Genomic DNA, 24,300 nt, shown 5'->3' with positions numbered 1-24,300 from the left:
AGACCGAGGAGGAAAAAATGGTTCTGTGGGCTGGGCCCAGGACCCTTCTGCTGTGTGCAGTCTAGGGACTTGCTGCCCTGCATCCCAGCTGCTCTAGCCATGACTAAAAGGGGCAAAGGTGCAGCTTGGGCTGTGGCTTCAGAGAGTGCAAGCCACAAGCCTTGGCAGCTTCCACATGGTTGAGCCTGTTAGTACACAGAAGTCAAGAATTGAGGTTGTGGAACCTCCACCTAGGTTTCAGAGGATGTATTGAAATGCCTAGATGTTCAGGCAGAAGTTTGCTGCAGGGGTGGGGCAGTCATGAAGAACCTCTGCTAAGGGATTGTAGAAAGGAAATGTGGGGTGGGAGCCCCCGCACAGACAGAGTCCCCACTGGGATGCTTCCTAGAGGAGATGTGAGAAAAGGGCTGCCATCCTCTAGACCCCAGAATAGTAGATCCACCAACAACTTGCATTGTGTGCCTGGAAAAGCCACAGACACTGAATACCAGCATGTGAAAGCAGTTGCGAGGGAGGCTGTACCCTGCAAAGCCTCAGGGACAGAGCTTCCCTAGTCTATGGGAACCCACCTCTTGCAGTAGCATGACCTGGATGCGAGACATGGAGTCAAAGGAGATAATTTTGGAACTTTAAGATTTGACTGCCCCATTAGATTCTGGACTTCCATGGGGCCTGTAGCACCTTTGTTTTGGCCAATTTCTCCCATTTGAAATTACTGTATTTACCCAATACCTGTACCCCTATTTTATCCAGGAAATAACTAATTGGCTTTTGATTTTACAGGCTCACAGGCAGAAGGGACTTGCCTTGTCACAGATGAGACTTTGAACTGTGGACTTTCGAGTTAATGCCGAAATGAGTTAAGATTTTGGGAGACTGTTGGGAAGGCATGATTGGTTTTGAAATATGAGGACATGAGATTTGGGAGAGGCCAAGGGTGGAAGGATATGGTTTAGCTGTGTCCCCACTCAAATCTTATCTTGAATTTTTTTTTTTTTTGAGACAGAATCTCACTCTGTTGCCCAGGCTGGAGTGCAGTGGCACGATCTCGACTCACTGCAAGCTCTGCCTCCCAGGTTCACGCCATTCTCTTGCCTCAGCCTCCCGAGTAGCTGGGACTACAGGCACCCACCATCACGTCTGGCTAATTTTTTGTATTTTTAGTAGAGATGGGGTTTCACCATGTTAGTCAGGATGGTCTTGATATCCTGACCTCGTGATCCACCCACCTCAGTCTCCCAAAGTGCTGGGATTACAGGTGTGAGCCACCATGCCTGGCCCACATCTTGAATTTTTACATGTTATGACAGGGATGTGGTGGGAGGTAATTGAATCATGGAGGCAGGTCTTTCCCATGCTGTTCTCATTTTAGTGAACAATCTCACTAGATCTGATGGTATTATTAAGAGGAGTTTCCCTGCGCAAGCTTTCTTCTTTTGTCTGCCACCATGTGAGACATGCCTTTCAACTTCTGCCATGATTGTGAGGCCTCCCCAGCCATGCGAATCTGTAAGTCCATTAAACCTCTTTTTCTTCCCAGTCTTGGGTGTGTCTTTATCAGAAGTTTGAAAAAGGACTAATACAGGGTCCAATTTCATTCTCTGTATGTGGCTAGCCAGCTATCCCAGCACCATTTATTGAACAAGGAGTTCTTTCCCCCTGGCTTATTTTTGTCACCTTTGTTCAAGATCAGATAGCTGTGGGTATGTGGTTTTATTTCTGGGTTCTGTATTCTTTTCCATTGGTCTATGTGTCTGTTTTTGCACCAGTACCATGCTGCATTGGTTACTGTAGCTTTGTTGTATAGTTTGAAGTTGGGTAATATGATGCTTCTGGCTTTGTTTTTTTTGCTTAGGATTATTTTGCCAGCCATTATTTTAAATGGTAGACTATCAGCAAATTGCCATACTATAGCTTTTACTTTTCTCCTGGGGTTTGACATTTAGGCTTCAAAATTTTCACTGTCCTAAATTCTGCAGGTATGTCCTTGTACTTAAAATTATTTCATTTTTAAATATTCCTTTTTTTTTTTTTTTGAGATGGAGTCTTGTTCTGTTGCCTAAGCTGGAGTGCAGTAGCGCGATCATGGGTCACTGCAGCCTTGACCTCTTGGACTTAAGTGATCCTCTCACCTTAGCCTCCCAAGCAGATGGGACTACAGGTGCATGCACCACCATGCCTGACTAATTTTTTATTTTTGTAGAGATGGGGTCTTGCTATGTTGCCTAGACTGACCTCTAACTCCTGTCCTCAAGTGGCCTCCCAAATTAAATATTCTTTATGTTTAGAATTATTCCACTTGACAAGATTCTGAGAAGTTAAATCAGTGGATCAGATAATGAACACTTAAGCCTTTTGATACATATTTTCAAGTTATTATCCAAAAGGATTGTATAAATTTCTATTTTTATCTTTTATAATTAGATAATTCATTACCATATTAGGAAATCATCACTAACCTGAAAAGTGGAAAATATAAAAATATTTTAATATCCTGCATTAATATTTGCAACATTATTTAAGTTAAATATTTTGCCATGTTGTTTATTAATTAATTATATTGTCTCTTACATGAATTGCTTTCTTACCTATTAATTACTAGGGTCTTATTTAGCATTTCTTTTTGACTTGAATAAATTTTTTCTACCAAAAAGGAAGGAATATTTTGCCTGTTCTGTTCTCTAGTGTTTTACTTGCCTTTTAATTTTGTTGGATGCTTTGGTGTACATACTTGGAACTATTGATTTAATGACATTTGATCTCTACTATTGTTTTAGGCTTCGAAATTCCTCTCCCCCTACTCCATCTGGAATAGTTTTCATTTCTGTATTTTTTTCTGTTTTGTTGTTATTTCTTTAATCTCTAATGAATTAATATAATATATACTTTAAGATCAAGTCTTAAGTAGAATTTTCCTAAATAGCTTACCAATTGGCCAATGATGTCTTTACTGTATTATCAATTCAATTTTTTATTGTCTTTATCATGTGTTAAATTGTTATTCTAACTTCGGTGCTATTTGTTCTACTTATCTCTTTGTTTATTATTGAACAGCAGCAAGTTATGTTAATAAAGCTTTTAGAGATATTTTAATTTCTGATAGGTTTTTTCTCTCTTACACTTTAAAAAACATTTAATCTACTGTTCTTGTTTACTTTTTCAGGTGGAATTTAATAATTTTTCAAGTTTCAAAAACAAAAGTCTTGCTGTTTTAGTACGAAATATGCCATCCTATACATATATTTGGGAAATGAATCAAATATAAGGGACTGAAAGGCTGATCTAAACTGGCTAAAGTTAAAGAGGGAACATTCTGGCTCCTTCCAGGGATAAAATTTAGTTTCATATGCAGCTTGACTGGGGCTCACATAGTTTTCTCTCCCATCTCTCAAGAACACCTCTTCATGCATGGCCGCTTTCTTGTCATACTTTACTTTTGTGGCTTCAAGATAGCTGCCAGGATACATAACGCCAGGTGCTAATTCATGGAAGTGAGTATCTCCCTTTCTAATTGCTCCAGTAGAAGTCCAGAAATTGATTCTTGTGGTTCTGGCTGCCCTCAAACTGGGCATGAGCCTAATCCTGAAATGGATGCTGTGTTCAGAGAGATAGGAAACATTGATTGACTTAAGCCAGTTAGGGTCACCCGTGTAGCTGGGGATGGATGTGGAATAGATACTGTGGTCCCCTTCAGGGCTGATTTACCCTTCTCCCAGATGTTGGGAATGTTAGCTGCTGATGGTTTATTGCTGGGCTCATGCTGAGAATTCCCTGCAGCTGTAGAGAATTCTAACCCAAAGTCACACCCTTCCCAGGGGGTAGCCTGAAGCCAACAACTGGCTGAAGTGGGGACACAAAATCTTGCTTCCTTGCCTCATTATTGAGTTAACTCTGAGGGCTCATGCCATTTTCATAGTTCCCCAAAGAATCAGTCAAGACCTCAATTGCAGCAACATTTCTACTGCCTCAGCATGTTCCTCCATGATTCTGCCCTCCTTACGTTCTGAATGGTGTATTTGCTGAGGTCACTCTCCAATAAGCCTTCTGCATGCAACTTGTCTCAGAATCTGTCCTTAAGGAACCCAAGGTAAGAGGATGATCAATCATACCTAAAATACTTGGCCAAGAATAGAGGAGGAGATATCTCAAAGGAACTCTAGGTACTGTTGGTATAGTTAGAATGGGGAGAAATAAATTCAAGGGATGCCACCAACTAATGTTCACTACAAGAAGGATACACTTTACAACACACAATATTCTCATTTAGTACTATATTATGGCTTTTCAGTTGCTCAATTATCTTAATACAATTCACAATATTAATAAATATTTTTATTAAGGTGTTTTCTGTTTCTCTATGTAGTATATTCTGTAAATTATTAATTAATTGATTTTTTTTTTTTGAGATGGAGTCTCACTCTGTTGTCCAGGCTGCTGGAGTGCAGCGGTGCAATCTCTGCTCACTGCAACCTCTGCCTCCTGGGTTCAAGCGATTCTCCTGCCTCAGTCTCCCTAATGGCTGGGATTACAGGCACCCAACACCACACCTAGCTTTTTTTTGTATTTTTAGTAGAGATGGGGTTTTACCATGTTGCCCAGGCTGGGCTTGAACCCCTGATCTCAAGTGATCCACCCACCTCGGCCTCCCAAAGTGCTGGGATTCAGGTGTGAGCCACTGCACTCAGCCTCCAAAATACTAATTTTTCCTAAAACATTTTAGGGACACATCTATTTAATGTAGCAGCCTATGCCTTTGTGACATTTTTTTTTCAGGGGGCGGGGGGAAATTCTAAAACTCCATTTATGATTTTTCAAATGGTAATATGAGTTAAGAATGAGACTAAAATTTCTCTTAGATGGGCTCATTTGATATAGATAGATATTCTGAGTTGCCAAGAAACCAAGAACGCCTTCAGGGATTTGTTCACTCACCGTATACTAGATGGTTATTTTGATTCCCTCTCTTTAAAAAACATCCAACTAGAAAAATGCAAGCTAGCAACACAGGAGCTGATACTGTCAACAATGGAGAGAATAATTCCATGTGTCCAGGAGGCTGTGTACTGTGTGTTATTCGTTGAAAGTGTCTGGAAAAGGCTATTCCTCCCCCATGAACTTCCCAACGGGCCTCAGTTGTGTCACTAGGCACTGCGAAATTAATTCTGTTGAGGCAAAGTTTGGTCCAGAGGAGTCAATTCCACCCACTGGTGCCCCAATCCCCTCCTCTCTCATTCTGTTTAACAAATCATCAACCCGTAGTTGCTTGAAACGGTCACCAGGAACTCCCATTCCTAGAATGGCAGGGGAGTTTTAATGCCAACAAAATGAGCATATGCTAGTGAGCCTGGCTGAGTTGCACGGGAGACTTAAAAAGCACTTTGCCAGTTTCAGGGCTTCTTAAGTTTTTTTCAAGAGCAACAGAAGTCCCACCACATTTTCACCTGTTCTTGCAGGTGATGGCAATGCATTTGGTAAAGTACAGGAGGTAAAATCATGAGCGGTGCATTTGGTCATGTACAGGAGGTAAAATCATGAACAGTGCTCTGTGTGAGAGGCTTTTCCAGCATTGGTCACCTAATCTTTGGAAAAGCCTTATGACTAGGTATTCTTATTCTTATTTTCATTTTACATGGGAAGAAACTGAAGCTAAGGAGGGTTACACAAGTTATCCAAGGTTACACAGACAGGTAGTGGTGTCCCTGGGGAGTTGGGTGTATGTGGAAATTTCAAGTTGAACAGTGTTGCAGATGAACTCCGTGTTAAATTGTGTATTTCTCAAAACCTGGCATTAATTCTTTTCTGTCAATTGTTGTCATGTCTGGGCATGAAGGACCTTACCAATTTATATCGCTAATTAGTAGGTATCTAAATGCCTAAAAGAATACCAAACTAATCCCCATTTCCTTTGCTACATGTAAAGAAACATGTAACGTGAGAAATTTAACTGTGGGGATGAGGCACATGTGGGCCTACTGACATATTGAATTTGGACTTTATATTCAGAGACAAGTAAACAGCTTTATTTATTTATTTTTAGAGACAGGGTCTTGCTCCATCACTCAAGCTGGAGTTCAGTGGCACAATATTGGCTCACTGCAACCTCTACTACCTGAGTTCAATCGATCCTCCCTCCTCAACCTCCCAAGTAGCTGGAGCTACAGGCACATGGCATCACACCCAGATAATTTTTGTGTTTTTTGTAGAGACACAGTTTCACCATGTTGCCCAGGCTGATGTGGAACTCCTGAGCTCAAGCAATCCACCTGCCTCAGACTCCCAAAATGCTGGGATTACCGGCATGAGCCAGCCTGCCCGGCCAACTTTTTCTAATAGCAAGTATGAGCTCTTCGAGTCTTACTGTGTTCCAACCATCTTGACCTAAATCAAAGTCCTGTCTAGTGATAGGAAGCAGCCGAAAACATGCTATCAGGATAGCTGTGACCATTATGTCATCTGCCTAGCATTTTACAGCACATAGTCAATAATCATAATAGCAATAATGAAATGCTATTTATTGAGCACTTACCTTGTACAAGATTTTAGACTAAGGGCTTTATCAGCATTGTTTATTTAATCCTTGGAAAAACCTTGTGAGTAGGTATTATTACTTTTTTATTTCATATGGGAAGAAAATGAAACTAAGGAAGTTTAACTAACTTGTCCAATGTCACACAGACAGGTACCAGCAGAAGAGAATTTGCACCCTAGCCTGAATTACTTTGGAGCCTTAGCTGTAATCACTATGCTAAATAGAAGTATGAGTTCGAAGAGAAATATTGCAATAATAATCTTATGGTGCATGTGACTAAATTTCATGGGACTAGCCTAGATGTTTTCTTTACAGTAAATCTTACACTGGATGGTCTAAGGCAAGTGGAAGTCATTAGTTCCATTCACAAATATCTCAGTTTTTCTCTTAAGCATATAGTAGAATTTACCTTCTTTTACCTTTACCTTTAGAATTGTTGGCCAAATGGCATACTTTGATTATAAATTGTGAGTGAAAGTGACACTTGTCACATTAATAGTGAGCTATAAGACAATATCAGTGACCCTTGTCACTTTCAGGGAGAAGCTTTTAAAAACCAGTGCATGAACATTCCGCTTCTAACCGTGATGGAATAATAGGTACCACATTCACCCTCTGGCCATAAGCAAATAGAAAGCTGTATAAAATATATGAAACAGTTGTTTTCAACCTTTGGAAAATAGGCAGCACAGGACAAGAATCCCTAAAAGGAGAGAAACCAATGAGAGGTACCCAATGACTGTCCTAGCTTAAAAGGACACAGCAGAGAAGGGAGGAGCATGAACAGCACCTGGTGGTCTAGCTAAAATGAAGAAACAGAATTTGGAGCTTGGGGAAGCCTCTGCAGCTGGAATATGTGAGGCAGAGGAGGGAGCTGCTCAAGGAGAGAGGTCAGAAGATCTGCAGGGGGGTTCTCATGAGTTTTTAGCTGAGTACTGATTTGCACATGCACCTGTGGAAACTACCAAAGGAGGAGAAGATATCACGACTAATGAGTGGGCAGAAACCCCCCCAGCACTTACACAGAGTTAGGAACAGTTTGTGTTCACATATGCCAAAGGAAAAAAAAAATCCTAAAAATAGAATGTTGAGTAAAGTTCCACAAAAGTGGGAGAAAATTAACTCTAGACTAAAAGCTGTTTTGGATTTGACCTAACAAAGCTTATAAACAAGCCTCAAGCATATTAAACAGATTCCAAGGAACTTTACTTCATCCACAAACCTAGTTCCCAAATATTTAAAATAATACAAAAAAAATCCAACACCAAACAACATAAAATACTCAATATTTGGCATCTAGTAAAAAATGACCAGGAATTCAAAGAAGCAGGAAAATGTTACTCACAAAGGAGAGAAAAATCTATCAGAAGGAACAAATGTAGCAATGGCATTTGATAATAAAATTGGTAGACAAGGCATGAAAACAACTGTTATAACAATTCAAGATGGTAGAAGAAAGGACGAACATGAGGAGAAGAAAAATGAAATGTATTAAATATTCAAAATAAAAGTTAAAGTGGTAAAACACAAAGTATCTGGAAAAATGCCTAGGGAAGATAAAGAGCAGATGATATGGCATAGAAGAAAACAGTTAATAAACTTGAAGACACTTTCCAAACTAATACAGAGAAAAGCAGCAGTAATAGTGAGCTGTAAGGCAATATCAGGAAATCAAACATATGTATGATTTGGAGTCCATATAAAAGATGGAGAGAAAGAAAAAATATTATAGCACTAATGACCATAACTTTGATGAAATCTATAAAACCAACCATCCCAGTAGTTCAATAAATCTGAAGCAAAAATATATATAATTTATATATAATTTATTATATAAATTATAAATTATATATATTATATATAAAATATATATAATATATAAAATATATATTTATATAAAAATATATATAATATATAAAATATATAATTTATATAAAAATATATAATTTATATATAATATATAATTTATATGTATAAAATATATATAATTTATATGTAACATATACATGCTTTTATATATAAACTATTTAATATATAATAGATAATAGATATAAACTTTTATATATACTTTTTATATATAACTTTATATATAAATATATAAATAAAATATATAAATATATAAACAAAATATATATAAACTTTTATGTATATATAAAAAAGTATGCTGAAGTATACAAAATGATCACATTTCTAAAAATCAGCGATAAAAGATAATAAGGTTTTCAAAGTAGTGAGAGAAAAAAAGTAGTCAGAGAAACAAAAGTGAGAAAGACAACAGACTTCTCATCAGAAATAATGCATCCAGACATCTTTAATATGGAATGACATATTTTTAAAAAACTTCACCTAGAATTCTATATCCAGCAAAAATATCTTTTAGAAATGAAATTCAAATAAGGACTTATATAAACATGTAAAAGCCAAGGTAATTCATTGGCAGCAGATCATTTCTTCCTTGAAAGGAAGCCCTTCCAGGCAGAATGAAAACAATATAAGATGGACATATGAATCTACAAAAACAAATGAAGAGTGCCAGAAATGATAAACATTTGGGAAAATATAAAATACGTTTATTTAAAAAATATTTTTGAAGGATAATTGACTAAGGCAAATTAATAAGAATATATTATGAACGTATACATAGAAGTAAAATATATGAAAATGATAGCACAAAGGCCAGGTGTAGGAGGAAGAAAACAAAGTATATTCTTTTAAGGTTTTTATATAATAGGTGAAATAGTATATTACTTGAAGGTAGGACACGTATAATATCAACCTTAAAGCAATTGCTTGAAAAAACAAAGAACAGTTAACAGGCCAACAAAGAAGATAAAGTGGAATTAATAAAAACATGATTAACAGAAAAGATGCTAAGGGAAGAAAAATAAAGAAACAAAGAACTCTGCAACAACAACAAAACCCCAAACCCCACATAAAGCAGTGGTAGATTTAAATACAACTTTATTGACAATTCAAGTGAATGTAAATGGTCTAAATAGTTCAGTTAAAAGGCAGAAACTGTCATATTGGATAAAAAAGCAAAATCCAACTGCATGCTGCCTACTTTCAATATAAAGATAAAAGTAATAAAAGTAAAAATCTAGACAAACATATACTCTGTGGACACAATCAAAAGAAAGTTGAAGTGGCTATATTAACATAGTTATACATTGTTTTAAGATGTAGGTTTTATTATTATCCTGGTGTGCTGAGGCTAACAAGTTAGGAGATGATTGCCATTGAAAAGATAGTTTGCTATTCATAGTTCCCAAGGGGAAGGGCATGCCAAACAACAAGGGCATGTGAAGGAGCACCAAGTTGGTCAGGAGACAGAGGGAGTGAGGGGGACACATGGGCAAGAGCCTTTTTGTGGTTCTTGCTGGAGAGGCAAAGCAAGGCAGTATAAGCAGGCTTAGGAGTTTGGCTGGTTTGAATAATTTCAGTGGGCTCTAGGATAAAAGGGCTGTCTCTTGTTGTCTAGTATCTCACCCTGGGGTGATTAGGTGAAAGAAATAGTGACTGTGCATGTGAAGACCAAAAAAGGAGATGGCTGATGTTAGGGGATCTGGATTTGTTGATCTGTATTTGAATTGTTCACACAATTCCTCTAGGAATTGGCTATCCCTGGGAGGGACAGTCTTTCCAGTGTCAGCAAGGCCCACATGTCAGAGCATCAGAAATACAGAAAATTGGCCAGGCATGGTGACTCACACCTGTAATCCTACTACTTTGAGAGGCCAAGGTGGGCAGATTGCCTGAGATCAGGAGTTTGAAATCACCCTGGGCAACATGATAAAACCTCGTCTTTATGAAAATACAAAAAATTAGCCAGGCATGGTGGCGGGTGCCTATAGTCCTAGCTATTCGGGAGGCTGAGGCACGAGAATCGCTTGATCTTGAGAGGTGGAGGTTGCAGTGAGCTAAGAACTTGCCACTGCACTCCAGCCTGGGCAACAGGGCAAGACTCTGTCTCCAAAAGAAAAAAAAAAAAGAAACGAAAAAAGCAAAAAGAATGATCAATACATATTAATAAGTATATTTCAGAGCAAAGAATATTAAAGAGAGATAATGAAGGCCATTCATATTGATAAATGGGTGAATTCATCAAGAGGATATAACGTTCTAAATATATACTCTTTTTTTTTTTTTTTTTTTTTTGAGACGGAGTCTCGCGCTGTGTCACCCAGGCTGGAGTGCAGTGGCGCGATCTCGGCTCACTGCAAGCTCCGCCTCCCAGGTTCAGGCCATTCTCCTGCCTCAGCCTCTGAGTAGCTGGGACTACAGGCGCCCGCCACCACGCCCGGCTAGTTTTTTGTATTTTTAGTAGAGACGGGGTTTCACCATGTTAGCCAGGATGGTCTCGATTTCCAAGTTTCAAAGCAATAACTGATAGAAGTAGACATAGCCACAATGGAGATTTCAATACCTCTATTTTAATATTTAATAGAAAAAGATTGGAAGTCACTAAGGATATAGAATACTTGGAAATCACTACCAATTAAATTTAGTTAACATTTCTAGAACACTCCAACCAACAACAGCAGAATACATATTCTTTTCCAGTGCTCAAGACACATTTACCACAATAGATCATATTTTGGTTCCTAAAACAAGTCTCAATAAATTTAAAAAATGGAAATAATTTAATGTATATTCTCTTACCACGACAAAATTTTATTAGAAATCAGTCACAGAAAGATATTTGGAAAATTCCCATTTGAGAATTAATAACAGACATAAAAAGTCAATGGTCCAAGAGGAAAATGGGTTGAGCTGAATTATAACATATCAAAATGTGTGAGATATGACTAAAAATTGATTAGAAGAAAATTCATAGCATTACAAACTACTTTAAAGAAGAAAAACATTTAAAATTAATTATCTAATCATTTTATGATTATACCCCAACTAAGCAGAAAGAAGGAAAAAAATGAGTATAATCACTTTATGATTACACCCCAACTAAGCAGAAAGAAGGAAGTAATGAGAGACAAAATCAATGAAATAGAAAACAGAAAATAAAACAGAAGTAATTAATATAACAAAAGAGCTCAAAATTACTTTTTTGAGACACTTAATTGCTAAACTTCACATCACACTGATGAGAAAAACTGAGAAGACAGAGATTGCCAATATCAAGAATGTGAGAATGAACATTCCTAAAATCCTACAGACATAAAAAAGTAGGGGACAATTATGAGCAACTTCATACCAATAAATTTGACAAATTAGACAAAATTTACATGTTCAGTAAATTATCTAAGTTAACTACAAAAGATATGGATAATCTAAGTAGTCATATATCTCTTAAAGATATTAAATGTGTATTTGAAAGCCTTCCCATGACAAATATACAAAACAATAAACAAACAAACAGCACAACAACAAAAAAGCTTCAGGCAGTTGGTTTTACTCATGAGTTCTTACAAACATTTAAGAAAATGAAATATTATTAAATCTTCACAAACATACCCCCCCAAAAAAGAGAATAAAATTTATCTCAACTCATTTTGTGAGGCTAGGATTATTTGTTTTTTACACATTTGTTGTTGTTGTTGTTTGTTGGTTGGTTTTTTTGAGATACAGTCTCACTCTGTTGCCCATGTTGGAGTGCAGTGGCACGATCTCGGCTCACTGCAGCCTTCGCCTCCCAGGTTCAAAAGATTCTCCTGCCTCAGCTTCCTGAGTAGCTGGGATTACAGGTGCCCACCACCACACCTAGCTAATTTTTGTATTTTTAGTAGAGTCAGGGTTTCACCATGTTGGCCAGGCTGGTCTTGAACTCCTGACCTTAGGTGATCTACCCTCCTCGGCCTCCCAAAGTGCTGAGATTACAGGCATGAGCCACCGTGCCTGGCAATTTTTTTTTTTTTTTTTTTTGCTTTAATAGATTTTGGGATGCAAGCGGATTTTTGTTACATGGATAAATTATACGGTAGTAAATTCTGAGATTTTAGAGCACATCACCCGAGTAGTGTACATAGTACCTAGAGTGTAGTTTTTTATCCCTGGCCGCCCCCCCCCCCCCACACCTTCTGCCTTCTGAGTCTCTGAAGTCTATTATATCACTCTGTATGCCTTTGCATACTCAAAGCGTAGCTCCCACTTATAAGTGAGAAATGCTGTTTTTGGTTTTTCACTCCTGTGTTACTTCACTTAGATTAATGGCCTCCAGCACCATCTAAGTTGTAGCAAGAGACATTATTTCATTTCTTTTAATGGCTGAGTAGTATTTCATGGTGTATATATATACTACATTTTATTTATTCACTTTTTAGTTGATGGGCATTTAGGTTGGTTCCACATCTTTGCAATTGTGAATTGTGTTGCTATAAACATATGTGTGCAAGTATCTTTTTCATATAATTACTTCTTTTCCTTTGGCTAGATACCCAGTAGTGGGATTGCTGGATCAAATGGTAGTTCTACTTCTTAGTTCTTTAGGGAATCTCCATACTGTTCTCTATAGAGGTTGTACTGATTTACATTCTCACCAGAACTGTATACGCTTTTCCTTTTTCCCAGATCCATGCTAACATCTATTGCTTTTTTTGCTTTTCAGTAATGGCCTTTCTTGCAGGAGTAAGGTGGTATCTCACTGTGATTTTAATTTGAATTTCCCTGATGATTAGTGATATTAAGCATTTTTCCTATGTTTGTTGGCCATTTGTATATTTTCTTTTGAGAAATGCCTAATCATGTGCTTTGTCCACTTTTTAATGGGATTATTTGTTTTTTCTTGCTGGTTTGTTTGAGTTCCTTATAGATTCTGGGTATAAGTCCTTTGTAAGATGCATAGTTTACAAATATTTTCTCCCATTCTGTGGATTGTCTGTTTACTCTGCTGATTATTTCTTTCGCAGTGCAGAAGCTTTTTAGTTTCATTAGATCCCATTTATTTATTTTGATTTTTGTCACATTTGCTTTTGGGGTCTTAGTCATGAAGTCTTTCCCTAGGCTGATGTCTAGAAGAATTTTCTCAATGTTGTCTTCTAGAATTTTAATAGTTTCAGTTCTTATATTTAAGTCTTTGATCCATCTTGAGTTGATTTTTAGAGAAGGTGAGAGGTAGGGATCCCATTTCATTCGTCTTCATGTGACTTGCCAGTTTTCCCAGCAACATTTGTTAAATAGCATGTCCATTCCCTAATTTATGTTTTTGTATGCTTTGTTGAAGATTAGTTGACTGTACACATTTGACTTTATTTCTGGGTTCTCTATTCTGTTCCATTGGTCTATGTGCCTACTCTTATATCATTACTATACTGTTTTGGTAACTACAGAGGCTAGGATTATTCTGATAACAAAAGCAAACAAAGGCATTACAATAAAAGAAACATGTTATTAAAGAGTTAGTTTTTAATATATTGCATTTATCAAATAGATAATTAAATAAATAAAAGGACAAATACTTCTGTTAAATATTGACTGAAAACAGCTTACCAAGATTTTGGTAAATTGAATCCAATAATACGTATATAAAATCTTTAAGACAAATAAGTTTTATTCCAAGAATGCAAAGTTGGTTCATTTAAATATTAACTAATATAATTAATCATATTAACAAACCAAAAAAGAATTTGGTCACAATAGGCATTAAATAATAATTTGATAAAAGCCAACATTAATTCATTATGAATGCTCCCAGCAAACTAGGAGTAGAAGAAAATTATTTTGGCAATCAGATAAAGGATATCTACAAAAAAACTACAGCTATTATAGTTGGTGGTGAAAGACTGTATGATTTTCCTCTAAGTTTTGGAATAAAGCGGGGATGTTTTCTCTCATCACTTCTATTCAATGTTGTATTGGAGTTCCTAGCCAGTGCTATATGGCAAGAAATGTTAGGTTGGTGCAAAAATAATTACAGGTTTTGCCATTATGAGTAATTAAAAGTAATGGCAATAACTGCATTTACTTTTGCACCAACCTAATATAAATAAAGGGCTAAAGATTGGAAAAAAGAAGTGAAACTAATTCACTGAAAACATGATTATCTATATGTAAAATTTTAAGGAATCTACAAAAAGCTACTAGAAATAATAATTTAATTTAGTGAAAGCAAAATATACACGTTCATTATACAAAAGTCAGTCACTCGAATGATAAGAGCTTGTGTCTGTTTTTCCACAATTTCAGCTCTTTCTCTACAGAAGATAAGACTCACTCAGGGCAACCTGAGTACATTTGAGGCTCAGTATCTGCTTCTGAAGCCAGGAGACGGAATCCCTGAGTTCATCGTTTTCTTTTCTTTTTTTTTTTTTTTTTTAATTTATTTATTATTATTATACTTTAAGTTTTAGGGTACATGTGCATAACGTGCAGGTTTGTTACATATGTATACTTGTGCCATGTTGGTGTGCTGCACCCATCAACTCGTCATTTACATCAGGTATAACTCCCAATGCAATCCCTCCCCTCTCCCCCCTCCCCACGATAGGCCCCGGTGTGTGATGTTCCCCTTCCTGAGTCCAAGTGATCTCATTGTTCAGTTCCCACCTATGAGTGAGAACATGCGGTGTTTGGTTTTCTGTTCTTGTGATAGTTTGCTAAGAATGATGGTTTCCAGCTGCATCCATGTCCCTACAAAGGACACAAACTCATCCTTTTTTATGGCTGCATAGTATTCCATGGTGTATATGTGCCACATTTTCTTAATCCAATCTGTCACTGATGGACATTTGGGTTGATTCCAAGTCTTTGCTATTGTGAATAGTGCTGCAATAAACATACGTGTGCATGTGTCTTTATAGCAGCATAATTTATAATCCTTTGGGTATATACCCAGTAATGGGATGGCTGGGTCATATGGTACCTCTAGTTCTAGATCCTTGAGGAATCGCCATACTGTTTTCCATAATGGTTGAACTAGTTTACAATCCCACCAACAGTGCAAAAGTGTTCCTATTTCTCCACATCCTCTCCAGCACCTGTTGTTTCCTGACTTTTTAATGATCGCCATTCTAACTGGTGTGAGATGGTATCTCATTGTGGTTTTGATTTGCATTTCTCTGATGGCCAGTGATGATGAGCATTTTTTCATATGTCTGTTGGCTGTATGAATGTCTTCTTTTGAGAAATGTCTGTTCATATCCTTTGCCCACTTTTTGATGGGGTTGTTTGTTTTTTTCTTGTAAATTTGTTTGAGTTCTTTGTAGGTTCTGGATATTAGCCCTTTGTCAGATGAGTAGATTGCAAAAATTTTCTCCCATTCTGTAGGTTGCCTATTCACTCTGATGGTAGTTTCTTTTGCTGTGCAGAAGCTCTTTAGTTTAATTAGATCCCATTTGTCAATTTTAGCTTTTGCTGCCGTTGCTTTTGGTGTTTTAGACATGAAGTCTTTGCCCATGCCTATGTCCTGAATGGTAATACCTAGGTTTTCCTCTAGGATTTTTATGGTATTAGGTCTAACATTTAAGTCTCTAATCCATCTTGAATTAATTTTCGTATATGGAGTAAGGAAAGGATCCAGTTTCAGCTTTCTACTTATGGCTAGCCAATTTTCCCAGCACCATTTATTAAATAGGGAATCCTTTCCCCATTTCTTGTTTCTCTCAGGTTTGTCAAAGATCAGATGGCTGTAGATGTGTGGTATTATTTCTGAGGACTCTGTTCTGTTCCATTGGTCTATATCTCTGTTTTGGTACCAGTACCATGCTGTTTTGGTTACTGTAGCCTTGTAGTATAGTTTGAAGTCAGGTAGCGTGATGCCTCCAGCTTTGTTCTTTTGACTTAGGATTGTCTTGGAGATGCGGGCTCTTTTTTGGTTCCATATGAACTTTAAAGCAGTTTTTTCCAATTCTGTGAAGAAACTCATTGGTAGCTTGATGGGGATGGCATTGAATCTATAAATAACCTTGGGCAGTATGGCCATTTTCACGATATTGATTCTTCCTATCCATGAGCATGGTATGTTCTTCCATTTGTTTGTGTCCTCTTTTATTTCACTGAGCAGTGGTTTGTAGTTCTCCTTGAAGAGGTCCTTTACATCCCTTGTAAGTTGGATTCCTAGGTATTTTATTCTCTTTGAAGCAATTGTGAATGGAAGTTCATTCATGATTTGGCTCTCTGTTTGTCTGTTATTGGTGTATAAGAATGCTTGTGATTTTTGCACATTAATTTTGTACCCTGAGACTTTGCTGAAGTTGCTTATCAGCTTAAGGAGATTTTGGGCTGAGACAATGGGGTTTTCTAAATATAGAATCATGTCATCTGCAAACAGGGACAATTTGACTTCTTCTTTTCCTAACTGAATACCCTTGATTTCTTTCTCTTGCCTAATTGCCCTAGCCAGAACTTCCAACACTATGTTGAATAGGAGTGGTGAGAGAGGGCATCCCTGTCTTGTGCCAGTTTTCAAAGGGAATTTTTCCAGTTTTTGCCCATTCAGTATGATATTGGCTGTGGGTTTGTCATAAATAGCTCTTATTATTTTGAGGTACGTTCCATCAATACCGAATTTATTGAGCGTTTTTAGCATGAAGGGCTGTTGAATTTTGTCAAAAGCCTTTTCTGCATCTATTGAGATAATCATGTGGTTCTTGTCTTTGGTTCTGTTTATATGCTGGATTATGTTTATTGATTTGCGAATGTTGAACCAGCCTTGCATCCCCGGGATGAAGCCCACTTGATCATGGTGGATAAGCTTTTTGATGTGTTGCTGAATCCGGTTTGCCAGTATTTTATTGAGGATTTTTGCATCGATGTTCATCAGGGATATTGGTCTAAAATTCTCTTTTTTTGTTGTATCTCTGCCAGGCTTTGGTATCAGGATGATGTTGGCCTCATAAAATGAGTTAGGGAGGATTCCCTCTTTTTCTATTGATTGGAATAGTTTCTGAAGGAATGGTACCAACTCCTCCTTGTACCTCTGGTAGAATTCAGCTGTGAATCCATCTGGTCCTGGACTTTTTTTGTTTGGTAGGCTATTAATTATTGCCTCAATTTCAGAGCCTGCTATTGGTCTATTCAGGGATTCAACTTCTTCCTGGTTTAGTCTTGGAAGAGTGTAAGTGTCCAGGAAATTATCCATTTCTTCTAGATTTTCCAGTTTATTTGCGTAGAGGTGTTTATAGTATTCTCTGATGGTAGTTTGTATTTCTGTGGGGTCGGTGGTGATATCCCCTTTATCATTTTTAATTGCATCAATTTGATTCTTCTCTCTTTTCTTCTTTATTAGTCTTGCTAGTGGTCTGTCAATTTTGTTGATCTTTTCAAAAAACCAACTCTGGGATTCATTGATTTTTTGGAGGGTTTTTTGTGTCTCTATCTCCTTCAGTTCTGCTCTGATCTTAGTTATTTCTTGCCTTCTGCTAGCTTTCGAATGTGTTTGCTCTTGCTTCTCTAGTTCTTTTAATTGCGATGTTAGAGTGTCAATTTTAGATCTTTCCAGCTTTCTCTTGTGGGCATTTAGTGCTATAAATTTCCCTCTACACACTGCTTTAAATGTGTCCCAGAGATTCTGGTATGTTGTATCTTTGTTCTCTTTGGTTTCAAAGAACATCTTTATTTCTTCCTTCATTTCGTTATGTACCCAGTAGTCATTCAGGAGCAGGTTGTTCAGTTTCCATGTAGTTGAGCGGTTTTGATTGAGTTTCTTAGTCCTGAGTTCTAGTTTGATTGCACTGTGGTCTGAGAGACAGTTTGTTATAATTTCTGTTCTTGTACATTTGCTGAGGAGTGCTTTACTTCCAATTATATGGTCAATTTTGGAGTAAGTACGATGTGGTGCTGAGAAGAATGTATATTCAGTTGATTTGGGGTGGAGAGTTCTATAGATGTCTATTAGGTCTGCTTGCTGCAGAGATGAGTTCAATTCCTGGATATCCTTGTTAACTTTCTGTCTTGTTGATCTGTCTAATGTTGACAGTGGAGTGTTGAAGTCTCCCATTATTATTGTATGGGAGTCTAAGTCTCTTTGTAAGTCTCTAAGGACTTGCTTTATGAATCTGGGTGCTCCTGTATTGGGTGCATATATATTTAGGATAGTTAGCTCTTCCTGTTGAATTGATCCTTTTACCATTATGTAATGGCCTTCTTTGTCTCTTTTGATCTTTGATGGTTTAAAGTCTGTTTTATCAGAGACTAGTATTGCAACCCCTGCTTTTTTTTGTTCTCCATTTGCTTGGTAAATCTTTCTCCATCCCTTTATTTTAAGCCTATGTATGTCTCTGCGTGTGAGATGGGTCTCCTGAGTACAGCAAACTGATGGGTCTTGACTCTTTATCCAGTTTGCCAGTCTGTGTCTTTTCATTGGAGCATTTAGTCCATTTACATTTAAGGTTAAGATTGTTATGTGTGAACTTGATCCTGCCATTATGATATTAACTGGTTATTTTGCTCGTTAGTTGATGCAGTTTCTTCCTAGCCTCGATGGTCTTTACATTTTGGCATGTTTTTGCAATGGCTGGTACCAGTTGTTCCTTTCCATGTTGAGTGCTTCCTTCAGGGTCTCTTGTAAGGCAGGCCTAGTGGTGACAAAATCTCTAAGCATTTGCTTATCTGTAAAGGATTTTATTTCTCCTTCACTTATGAAACTTAGTTTGGCTGGATATGAAATTCTGGGTTTAAAATTCTTTTCTTTAAGAATGTTGAATATTGGCCCCCACTCTCTTCTGGCTTGGAGAGTTTCTGCCGAGAGATCTGCTGTGAGTCTGATGGGCTTCCCCTTGTGGGTAACCCGACCTTTCTCTCTGGCTGCCCTTAAGATTTTTTCCTTCATTTCAACTTTGGTGAATCTGGCAATTATGTGTCTTGGAGTTGCTCTTCTCGAGGAGTATCTTTGTGGCGTTCTCTGTATTTCCTGGATTTGAATGTTGGCCTGCCCTACTAGGTTGGGGAAGTTCTCCTGGATGATATCCTGAAGAGTGTTTTCCAACTTGGTTCCATTTTCCCCCTCACTTTCAGGCACCCCAATCAGACGTAGATTTGGTCTTTTTACATAATCCCATACTTCTTGCAGGCTTTGTTCATTTCTTTTTCTTCTTTTTTCTTTTGGTTTCTCTTCTCGCTTCATTTCATTCATTTGATCCTCAATCGCTGATACTCTTTCTTCCAGTTGATCGAGTCGGTTACTGAAGCTTGTGCATTTGTCACGTATTTCTCGTGTCATGGTTTTCATCTCTTTCATTTCGTTTAGGACCTTCTCTGCATTAATTACTCTAGCCGTCAATTCTTCCACTTTTTTTTTCAAGATTTTTAGTTTCTTTGCACTGGGTACGTAATTCCTCCTTTAGCTCTGAGAAATTTGATGGACTGAAGCCTTCTTCTCTCATCTCGTCAAAGTCATTCTCCGTCCAGCTTTGATCCGTTGCTGGCGATGAGCTGCGCTCCTTTGCCGGGGGGAGATGTGCTCTTATTTTTTGAATTTCCAGCTTTTCTGCCCTGCTTTTTCCCCATCTTTGTGGTTTTATCTGCCTCTGGTCTTTGATGATGGTGATGTACTGATGGGGTTTTGGTGTAGGTGTCCTTCCTGTTTGATAGTTTTCCTTCTAACAGTCAGGACCCTCAGCTGTAGGTCTGTTGGAGATTGCTTGAGGTCCACTCCAGACCCCGTTTGCCTGGGTATCAGCAGCAGAGGCTGCAGAAGATAGAATATTTCTGAACAGCGAGTGTACCTGTCTGATTCTTGCTTTGGAAGCTTCCTCTCAGGGGTGTACTCCACCCTGTGAGGTGTGGGGTGTCAGACTGCCCCTAGTGGGGGATGTCTCCCAGTTAGGCTACTCAGGGGTCAGGGACCCACTTGAGCAGGCAGTCTGTCCCTTCTCAGATCTCAACCTCCGTGTTGGGAGATCCACTGCTCTCTTCAAAGCTGTCAGACAGAGTCGTTTGCGTCTGCAGAGGTTTCTGCTGCTTTTTTGTTGTTGTTGTTGTTGTTGTGTAGCTGTGCCCTGTCCCCAGAGGTGGAGTCTACAGAGACAGGCAGGTTTCCTTGAGCTGCTGTGAGCTCCACCCAGTTCGAGCTTCCCAGCAGCTTTGTTTACCTACTTAAGCCTCAGCAATGGCGGGCGCCCCTCCCCCAGCCTCGCTGCTGCCTTGCCGGTAGATCACAGACTGCTGTGCTAGCAATGAGGGAGGCTCCGTGGGCGTGGGACCCTCCCGGCCAGGTGTGGGATATGATCTCCTGGTGTGCCTGTTTGCTTAAAGCGCAGTATTGGGGTGGGAGTTACCCGATTTTCCAGGTGTTGTGTATCTCAGTTCCCCTGGCTAGGAAAAGGGATTCCCTTCCCCCTTGCGCTTCCCAGGTGAGGCAATGTCTCGCCCTGCTTCAGCTCTCGCTGGTCGGGCTGCAGCAGCTGACCAGCACCGATTGTCCGGCACTCCCCAGTGAGATGAACCCAGTATCTTAGTTGAAAATGCAGAAATCACCGGTCTTCTGTGTCGCTCGCGCTGAGAGTTGGAGACTGGAGCTGTTCCTATTCGGCCATCTTGCCCCGCCCCCCATCGTTTTCTTTAATCACTTTGTCCACTGAACTTAGGAGCAACCAACCAGCTTCACTATGTTCCTTGGTTCTCTACATATGGTCAAAAGTGCTATGTATAGAGTCACCAAAATGTCACTGTGGTCCTCCAGAAAAGTAGGGGCTTATGGAGGTCAGGTAATTAATGGAGTTTTAGTTCAGGTCCAACTTACCGTGGGTCCAGTGGATGCCTGGACTCATCCTATGGTCATATCCCCACTGCTAGAATGCATAATTGGCATAGACATACTTAGCAGCTGGCAGAACCCCCAAATTGGCTCCCTGACTAGTAGGGTGAAGGCTATTATGGTGGAAAAGGACAAATGGAGGCCACTAAAGCTGCCTCTACCTAGAAAAATAGTAAATAAAAAACAATATTGCATCCCTGGAGAGACTGGAAATTAGTGCCACTATCAAGGACTTGAAAGATGCAGGGGTGGTAATTCCCACTACATCCCTGTTCAACTCTCCCATTTGGCCTGTGCAGAAGACAGATGGATCTTGGAGAATGACAGTGGATTATCATAAGCTTAACCAAGGGGCGACTCCAATTGCAGCTGCTGTTTCATTGCTTGAGCAATTAACACATCTCCTGGTACCTACTCTGCAGCCATTGACTTGACGAATGCCTTTTTCTCCGCTCCTCTTTGTAAGGCCCACCAGAAGCAATTTGCCTTCAGCTGGCAAGGCCAGCAATACACCTTTACTGTCCTACTTCAGGGGTATATCAACTCTCCTGCTTTGTGTCATAATCTTATTCAGAGAGACCTTGATCACTTTTTGCTTTCACAAGGTATCACTCTAGTTCATTACATTGATGACGTTATGCTGATTGGATCCAGTGAGCAAGAAGTAGCAAATACACTGGACTTATTGGTGAGACATTACGTGTCAGAAGATGGGAAACAAATCCAACTAGAATTCAGGGACCTTCTATCTCAGTAAAAGGGGGTTCAGTGGTGTGGGGTCCAGTGGTGTCGGCTTGTCAAAATATTCTTTCTAAGGTGAATGATAAGTTGCTGCATTTGGCCCTCGTACAACCAAGAAAGAGGCACAATGCCTAGTGGGCCCATTTGGATTTTGGAGGCAACACATTTTTCATCTGGATGTGTTTCTCCAACCCATTTATCAAGCAACCCGAAAGGCTGCCAGTTTTGAGTGGGGTCCAGAACAAGAGAAGGTTCTGCAACAGGTCCAGGCTGCTGTGCAAGCTGCTCTGCCACTTGGGCCATACGACCCAGCAGATCCAGTGGTGCTTGAGGTGGCAGTGGCAGATAGGGATGCTGTTTGGAGCCTTTGGTAGGACCCCATAGGGGAATCATAGTGGAGGCCTCTAGGATTTTGGAGCAAGGCCCTGCCATCTTCTGTAGATAACTACTCTCCTTTTGAGAAACAGCTCTTGGCCTGTTACTGGGCTTTGGTGAAAACTGAACATTTGACTATGGGTCATCAAGTCACCATGTGACCTGAACTGCCTGTCATGAACTGGATGCTTTCTGACCCATCTAGCCATAAAGTGGGTTGTACCAAGCATCATTCCATCATCAAATGGAAGTGGTATATACATGATTAGGCTCGAGCAGGTCCTGAAGGCACAAGTAAGTTACATGAGGAAGTGACTCAAATGACTGTGGTCTCCACTCCTGCCTTCTCTTCCCCACCCTGCACCAATGGCCTCATGGGGAGTTCCCTATGATCAGTTGACAGAGGAAGAGAAGACTAGGACCTGCTTCACAGATGGTTCTGCACAATATGCAGGCACCACCCGAAAGTGGATAGCTGGAGCATTACAGCCCCATTCTAAGACATCTCTGAAGGACAGCAGTGAAGGGAAATCTTCCCAGAGGGCAGAACTTTCAGCAGTGCACCAAATGGCCAGATGTGCAATAATATACTGATTCATGGGCTGTAGCCAATGGTTTGGCTGGATGGTCAGGGTTGGAAGAAGCATGATTAAAAAATTGGTGACAAAGAAATTTGGGAAAGGGATACATGGATGGACTTTTCTGAGTGGTCAAAAACTGTGAAGATATTTGTATCCCACGTGAGTGCTCACCAACAGGTGACCTCAGCAGAGGAGGATTTTAATAATCAAGTAGATAGGATGACCCGTTCTGTGGACACCACTCTGCCTCTTTCCCCAGTCACCCCTGTTGTTGCCCAATGGGCCCATGAACAAAGCGGCCATGGTGGCAGGGATGGATGGTTATGCATGGGCTCAGCAACATGGGCTTCCACTCACCAAGGCTGACCTGGCTATTGCCATTGCTGAGTGCTCAATTTGCCAGCAGCAGAGACCAACACTGAGACCTCGATATGGCACCATTCCTCAGAGTGATCAGCCATCTACCTGGTGGCAGGTCAAGTATATTGGACCTCTTCCATCATGGAAAGGGCAGAGGTTTGTTTATCCGTCACTGGGATAGACGCTTACCCCGGATATGGGTTTGCCTATCCTGAACACAATGCTTCTGCCAAGACTACCATCCATGGACTCACAGAATGCCTTATCCACCATCATGGTATTCCACACAGCATTGCCTCTGACCAAGACACTCACTTTATGGCTAAAGAAGTGTGGCAGTGGGCTCATGCTCATGGAATTCACTGGTCTTACCATGCTCCCCATCATCCTGAAGCAGCTGGATTGACAGAACGGTGGAGTGGCCTTTTGAAGTCACAACTACAGTGCCAACTAGGTGACAATACTTTACAGGTTTGGGGCAAAGTTCTCCAGAAGGCCATGTATGCTCTGAATCAGCGTCCAATATATGGTACTTTTTCTACCATAGCCAGAATTCATGGGTCCAGGAATCAAGGGGTGGAAGTGAAAGTGGCACTGCTAGTGATCCACTAGCAAAATTTTTGCTTCCTGTTCCCACGACATTACGTTCTGCTAGCCTAGAGGTCTTACTTCCAGAGGGAGGAATCCTGCCACCAGGAGACACATTAAACAACGATTCCATTAAACTGGAAGTTAAGATTGCCACCTGGACACTTTGCGCTCCTCCTACCTTTAAGTCAACAGGCTAAGAAGAGAGTTACAGTGTTGGTTGGAGTAATTGATGAGGACTATCAAGATGAAATCAGTCTACTACTCCACAATGGAGGTAAGGAAGAGTATGCATACAATGCAGGAGATCCACTAGGGCATCTCTTAGTATTACTATGCCCTGTGATTAAGGTCAATGGGAAACTACAACAGCCCAATCCAGGCAGGACTACAAATGGCCCAGACCACTCAGGAATGAAGGTTTGGGTCATTCCACCAGGAAAAAAACTACTACCTGCTGAGGTGCTTGCTGAAGGCAA

The sequence above is a fragment of the Theropithecus gelada genome, chromosome 5, assembly GCF_003255815.1.
Source record: "Theropithecus gelada isolate Dixy chromosome 5, Tgel_1.0, whole genome shotgun sequence".
Taxonomy (NCBI): domain Eukaryota; kingdom Metazoa; phylum Chordata; class Mammalia; order Primates; family Cercopithecidae; genus Theropithecus; species Theropithecus gelada.
The sequence above is the reverse complement of the archived record's forward strand: the minus strand, read 5'-3'. Positions refer to the sequence as shown.